Source organism: Pecten maximus, chromosome 10 (assembly GCF_902652985.1).
Source record: "Pecten maximus chromosome 10, xPecMax1.1, whole genome shotgun sequence".
NCBI classification, from domain to species: Eukaryota; Metazoa; Mollusca; class Bivalvia; order Pectinida; family Pectinidae; genus Pecten; species Pecten maximus.
In genome coordinates, this window is record NC_047024.1 from 37857492 (window position 1) to 37865834 (window position 8343).

Below are 8343 nucleotides of genomic sequence, written 5' to 3' on the forward strand. Positions count from 1 at the left end.
AGTACACACGATACAATCAGTGGTACTACACATGATAACATAGCGTTATAGTATTATTACTTGACATAATACATGAAATTCAAATCAATCTTTATTTGATAATTTCCATAATTACATTATATTATCTATGTTAACTAATTCATATCTATTTATATATATATATATCACATAGCCTTACTTAGATGGTGAATAGAATATACCAATCAATGCTGTAGTAAATTCATTTACGAGTCGTTTGCAGTCCTTCATAAAATCAATGCCTATTCTATACAATCTTCCATCCAATACAAACGTTCTGGTTCTATCGAGCGATGCTAACAGTTAGAACTTTCTATAAACCAAGTTCAGAATCCCGACCATGAAGACGAAGCTTCCAGGGGTCTTAGGCATAGGTCCCGCATTCACCGGTACATTTTGTACCTCGGTCAGTGTAGAATTACAATCGACGTCAATACAGGCAGCCATAGAGAGAATATCAACACGAACTCCGTCCACCGTCAGTCGCGTAAGACCATTGCGGATAGAATTTGCCAGTGAAATTACAGTTCCTGTTGTATTTGCTTCGGTGATATTAGGTGTGTTCAAGTCAAACTCGCGTTTTGAAGCAAGTATGATGTCAATTCGGAACTCTGAATCGGCAGTTGTCGCACGGCCTTTTTCTGCATGTGGTCGATGCCATTGTTTGATGCACCATTGTAGCCAAACCAGCTGAGTCCTTTAACTGCCATTTCTCTTTCTCTGCAATCTTATCGACTATTTTGCCAGCAAATGTGTTAGGGTCGCGCCCCATAGATACCAGTCTTTTCACATAGATACGTGTCATCAGCATTCCGTTGTGCAAAAATCTACCGCTACATTGACGTATGGTTTCTAACATACCTTTCATTGTTTTCACGAATGAATCGGTAAAAGCATTCTTAATCGTCATGAACACTCGCCATTTATCCCCAAGGCTTAGAGAGCAGAACGAGACTGCCAAAGCTGGACCTGTGTAGCAGTTGGAATGAGACGAAAATGCCATTTTCTTTATGTCTAAGCAAGTGGCGCTGGCCCAAGGGCGCAAGAGAGGCACCAATGCTACTTGTAAACATTCCCTTACTGCATTAATCCATCTTTGTCCGTCTGTAGAAAATGATTGGTAATGGTCCGAGTACAGATCACAGAACTTTTCGGCATAGGTAATGGCGTATGCCGCATTGGTTCCCTCGCACGGATATCGCTCCTCCAAACATTCACGGTACCAGGAACATGTTGTACCATTTGGGCTGAAACACCAAGGTGGTAATGTTGGTCGTGATGAGTCGGTGGTTGCTACCTGAGTGTTGTTGGGATCACAAGCACATTCACCATACACTTTTGGGCCTTCACATTCGTTATACGTTTCACACATACACTGGTAATAGCAGTAAGTTCTCGAAGGGTCAACGCATTCATGATTGTTCCCCATGCTTTTTGATTTAGCTCTGATGTAGGTATCCGTCAAACAAGTTGCCCGTTGAGGAACATTATTGTAGCGTCGTAATGGCACACATTCGTATCCTCCAGAAGGGCCATAATATCTGTCGCATGCTCCAGATATAACAGTGAAGCTAGTGGCAGACAGAAGAATAAATGCAAGAATATGCGACATCTTTCATCTACAGTGTACAGCTACTATGACGTTCAGACTACAAGGCTGCGATCAAATCACTTCACATGAACTTACAAGTGCCGATAACAATTAAGTTTTCTATTGGTTGGAAGTAATACTCCATAGAAAGGTATATATATGTACATTTTATTATTTTCATCGGCAGTTACTACGTAGGAAAAAAATATTTTCAACGTGTCTACAATAGAATTTAGATCGATATAGATATATAATCAAGAACTTTATGCAATGTAATATGTTGATGTAGTAACAAATCTATGGGAATTCAATAGAAACACGATATGTTTATATTATATTCATCTGTGTACTGCGTGGTTATCAATGTTTATGAAAACCTAAGCCTTTTCACAAGTTTTAGCTTGCACAATTATTATTTGTACTAGAATACTGATATCTCTTAGGTACACCTGGGGCAAACAAACACTGATAAATAGTGACGACTACTCTTCCAATCTACCGAAAGGTGGCAAAAAGAGTTAATTTGTGGCCATGTTATTTAAAGCGATTTCTTCTCTACTACTATGAAATTGAAATCAGTCATATTTAGTGAGAAGCAGAAGCATTCTTAGTTGGTGGAAATTCAAAATTGTACAAATGAAGGAGGCTGACCCCAGTGTTGCAAAGGGGCGGGTCCAAAAAAGAAGTAATTTGACAATATTGCTTTACAGGGACTTTTTTAATACGGCAAAGTAATTGATAACATCCATATCAATAGTGAAGCAGTCCTGCGTGGTGGGAATTCGAAATTGTACAAATGATGGGGCTGACCCGGGAGGGCCGAGAAGCGGAGCTAAAAATAGTAATTTGGAGATGTTGCTTTAACCGACTTCTCTGATAATAAGTGATGGATATCAACCATATTTAGTCTGAAAGCATCCGTATGCGGAAGGAATTCAAAGTTGTACAAACGGAGGGGCTGACCCTTGGGGTAATTTGGTAACATCAGTCAAAGACTTATCCCGTCAATTAAGTTATGACTTTGTCTATTATCTGTACAAAATGAGCTCTGGAATATAAATTATCGTTGTGGTATGATTTAATTATGATGTAAGCAAAATAAATACAGCAGTCGTGTTTTATTATTGAGTAACATGAACGTAATTTAAAAAGGTAACCAATTTAACACCGATATTTTCAATAATTCTCACCACTATACAGAGCTTAAGTACACCTTTTACTGATACATAATCGAATCTTGATTTTTCAAACTCTATTTTGTTTTAAGTGCGAAGAATAAAGCTGAACGAAACAAAACTTTTATTAGAATACACAATACGAAATCACGGGAAACATGTATAAGGCATTCCACAGTACGGATTTTCTGTTAATGTCCAGAATGTAATGTCACTTAAATAATTTACAATGGATACAAAGCTTTGAGGATGAACAGCAAACAGATTATTTGTTTAAAGCAAAAAAAAGTTTCTTTATGAGAAAATATGAACGGACTTAAAAGCTATAAAGACCATAAACAATGTCACTTTTCACGTAGTTTAGCACTTTTTGAAAGCAATATACCTATCATTAATTGCATATATACATATAAATCGTCTTCAAGCATTATCAATAAATTTGCGTATGCTAAAACACAAAATTTGTATTAAAAATGATACATTGAACATACTTTTACCGAATTATTCACTATAATATCAGTTACATGTGAGGAAATGTAAAAATGGTAGTTGCTGCTCCTGCTTAGCGCTCAGCATATTAGGAGTGGGACGACTGGTTCGCCCGTTGTCAGTATAATGTGACTGGGTGGGGTGTGCTGCTGGGTGTCTTCGGCAGTATGCTTCAGTGAGGTAGCACTATAAATCGGCAAAAGTTCCGGCCTATCACAAGGAGACTTAACACGAACATACCGCAGCCTCCCAAAACACACATACGCACTCGCCACACGCATGCATATCGCACGCACGGGAGGCCGTCCTTAAATGACCTTAGCTGTTAATAGGACGTTAAACAAAATAAACCCAACCAAACCAAACCTCTACAGAAAAAAAAACAAAGGACGAAGACGTCGATGCAGACAACCTTTATTTTACTTCACACATCTCAAGAGAAGGTGAAATACTGCAATGAAAGCACAATATCACAAAGTGAGGAAATTAACAGAAATGTAGATATCTCGGACAGACCATAAACTGATCTACCCAACCATGTTACAAATACAATTTAGCAATAACACTCTACTCAATGAGTAACTGTTAACATAAGAACTTAATAGCAGTATTATAGCATACAAAGTAACATTACTAGCATAGTCCATGATATGAAGGTATGTGGGATATGAACATTATGTAGAATTTGGAGTCAGAACCGAAGCTTGCTATTTTCCTCACACCTTTTTCGTGAAATGCATGGGGAAATCGATCCAACACGGCGAAACCTTATACAAACTTTTTTTCTCGGTGACCGATAATAAAACCTTTTTTATATTTGGAAAGATGAGAAAAAAAGTATGTTATACAAAGGTATATACCATGAAAAATAAGCTGACTGTCAAAGTATCAAGATAACAATGAATATAAATTAATGTTTGTCAGAGGCGATCGGCTTTCCGGAAACTACCGACTGATGTTTGACATCACGTCATATTCCTCTATCTGTGCTTGCTTGCACAATGGAAAATATCTAGTCTTCCGTTGTAAACATAAATTCTCGACAAACAGTAACAGAACTGAAGGTCAATGATCACAATTAATGATTTGTTCAAATGACATAGAAAAATGATACAGCGCATTTGTGAAAGTTATTATTCATAGAAACAAACAGAATGGTTTTCCCAGTGATGTCACAGAGTTTTGGTGCGCGGCATTTATTTAGTCTATCCAAACGAGTAGGTTTAGGGCTCAATCAGAGTTTGAATCGAATATGATTTCCCTGTCTTTATTTTTGCTGACAGTGTTTGTAACGTAATTAATGTACCTGAGGTCACTCGATATCCCACATGGGTGTTCCACATACAAAGGTGTGAGAAAATTGTTTCGCACCAACGGATCATAAATTAGACAACAACCAGTGGTAAACTGATCCCTCCTTACTTGATGAGCTGCATGTACCTGTTGCTGTGCTTGACGACAGAATATCTATAGTCTGTTTCGATTTGAGTCTCCTTACTGTACACTTGGTTGTGATTATATCGTTAAGTAGATGTTAGCATCGGATTCTGTATTTTTAAATATCTGATCTCAGCGGTCATAGGTTAACATACTCGTATGTATAAAACATCCGGTGCAAAATAACAGACAACTTTAAAAAGTTAACATGAAAAAGATATGCTGTATTACAGATATAGACATATACACGTGACTTAAATACGAGGTGTAACTCGAGAGGTTGACATTTTATCCCCACCTTATTATGTGACGTACAAGTATCTAGCATTTATATAGTTGTTTTCAATCAGTTAATTTTGGTTATAAATACAAAAAGCATTCTCCATTCTTCAAAATTCGATGTTCACCATGACGCACGCAATGCTATCAATTGCTATCTGCACAAATTCATACGCGATATAATTTCACAGTCAGTACGATTATAGGAACGAAACACCGAGCGTATACCGCACGCCATGTTCTGCTCTGCTTCTAAAATTTATCTGTGTTTTCAAGTGATATCCAAATGCTCAGTGATATCGTTATTAATTATGTTATATATACGATTTTTTTGTTCAAGATTGATATGTATTCAGCAAAATTGATTATGTATTATGTATGAAGACAGGGTTTTTGATAATCTTAAACTTCCTATAGAAACCCCAACGCCCGGATTTCTTGCATGTACGTAGTATTATCAATGGCAATACAACATATACAATTGAATTTTTGTATCCTTAAGAATAAAAAGGACCTCAGGGTACTCGGGGCCAACATGTTCAGTAAAATGATAGTATTTCAAAACATGCGAACATGACATGTTTGTGTACCACCTTTTTAGCCCACCATCTGATGATGGTGGGCTATTTAAATCGCCCTGCGTCCGTGGTCCGTCCCTCCGTAAACAATTCTTGTTATCGCTATTTCTCAAAAAATGGTGAAGGGATCTTTTTCAAATTTCATATGTAGGCTCCCCCTGGTGCCTAGTTATGCATATTGCATTTTGAAACCAATCAGGAAACAACATGGCCGACAGGCAGCCATCTTGGATTTTGACAATTGAAGATTGTTATCGCTATTTCTCAGAAAGTACTGAAGGGATCTTTCTCAAATTTCATATGTAGGTTGCCCTTGGTCCCTTGTTATGCATATTGCATTTTGGGACCAGTCGGGAAACAACATGGCCGACAGGCAGCCATCTTGGATTTTGACAATTGAAGTTAGTTATCGCTATTTCTCAGAAAGTACTGAAGGGATCTTTCTCATATTTCATAAGTATTTCATAAGTAGGTTTCCCTTGGTGCCTAGTTATGCATATTGTATTTTGAGGCCTATCGGAAAACAACATGGCCGAGAGGCAGCCATCTTGGATTTTGACAATTGAAGTTTGTTATCGCTATTTCTCAGAAAGTACTGAATGGATCTTTCTAAAATTTGTGGGTTTCCCTTGGTCCCTTATTATGCATTATACATATTTGGGACCAGTCGGAAAACAACATGGCCGACAGGCAGTCATTATCGCTAAATCTCAAATTTCATATATAGGTTCCCCTTGTTTGAAAAGTACTTGAGGGATATTTCTCAATTTACACAGATTAGTAAGACGAAGGGAAAAATAGAGAGAAGATCAATCTGACATGGAACCTATAAAGATCATTCAATGGTGGGCGCCAAGATCCCTCTCGGATCTCTTGTTTTACTGTTCTTCTTTTGTTAACTTTCTGAGACATTGCAAAGACTGTTCTCATAGAGCATGGGAGAAATCAAGCCGCCACATCAACATGTTTAACATAACAATGTATGAACCTTTAATAAACCAAATATGTTATCAGTAGTTATCTAATAATGACTTAACCTACAACTATATTTGTCTTTATTGAACAACATGTTAACATATTAAGTACTAAAAAGTAATCACACGTATGAGTAAAACCTTATGCCACTCCTAATCGGACTATACATTGACTATTCAAATGAAAAAAAGGCTAAAAGACCACCCTTGCCAACTATGTATGATAAGACACCTCCATATTGAAAAAACATATCCCTTAGACATATCTGACGGCAAAAGATATAGTCAACTCGTATGTATGTAAATGGATTTATGTTACACATTTTATGCAGATAGTATTTTGTTTACGGGAAAAGGACCAATGTTTTAAAAGAAAGATTCTTTGAGGGCATGGAATGGAATGACAACGTTTTAACGCAAACCTTGGTACAACTTTACCAATGACAACACGTGTTTGATATTCACTTCAGAAAAGTGTATTTGAAAAAAAAGATACAAAATTACATATAGGTAAAAGCTTACCAGTTCTGAAAATATTTTAATAATCAAATACTACATATTAACTAGTTATGATTAAATGAACAAAATAATGACATTTTAATTAATTGCTTCCCTGAGAGTCTTAGAAATGACATCACGCGTGAGGCCAAGCTACACTGTTGCACATATCCTTACAGAGCGGTGTTTATATTTACAGCCATGTTATGTCTAGCCCTCATAGGTATTGGCTACTAGACCGTAGGTACCATACATTATCGACAAATGTGCCAAGTCACTGATTACAATTGTATGTGATGAAATCGTGTACGTTACAGTGCACATTTTAGCCAGGCTTTGATATAGTCATAGCCATCGTTTCAGGAAGCTGAAATTTAGTTCCTTGAATGAAATCAAAGCGCTGGTGAAAATAGTTCCTTATACTATGTGATATGAAAGTAACACTTTAAACTTTTCCCACTTACAAAATGGAAGAAAAGTGATCGAAAACAATAGCTAATGCTTATAATCAAAACATTTTTTTCTATTAAAAACCAGTTGTTAAAAAATGTGTCAGAAATCCGTGCTGTTTTGTTAAGAAGCATCTGATAAATTTTCCTCCCCGAAAAACAAAACATAATTAATGGACATGTGTGTTCTCCGAGGTTTGTAATAGAAGGCCACTGAAACACACCTGAGATCAGACTGTGCCGTCATATTTACAAAATCTTTAATAGTGTGTGTGTTTGCTATTATATTTGCTTAAATTGGTTTGCAAAAAAACATATGTTTGATTTTTAGCTGCTTTTATATCTAATTATTGAGGAGAGGTATATAAAAGCATATAAAATCTCCATTTACTACAAAAGCTAAAAGACGAACAAAACAGTTGAGAGGCAATCCAAAACATTCTAAGTAATACCTCAAAATATCCGAAGCCAAGACTCATTCATCTATGTTGAGGACACCGATAAAGAATCGATATAAAATTTCAAACTCAGCATACCTAGTCCGTTATTTAGCTCCGTTTGTAGGAAGCGGGCTGAAGTGAGCAGCGGATTCGTTATTCGAATCCCCAATAACGAAAACGAATCCGCTGCTAACTTCAACCCGCTTTCGGGGATCCTATAGCACCATATCTGTTCATTTTGTGTGCAGAAATAATGGCCATTATGATTAGAAATAATGCCAATATTGGGGGAATACGAATTGCAAACCAGGAATATAAATTGATGCAGTAGGTTGTTGATGATACTAGCCTGACTCTCGATGGAACTGAACAATCTCTCAGGTGTACCTTAGACCTCCTAGATCAATTTGCAAAG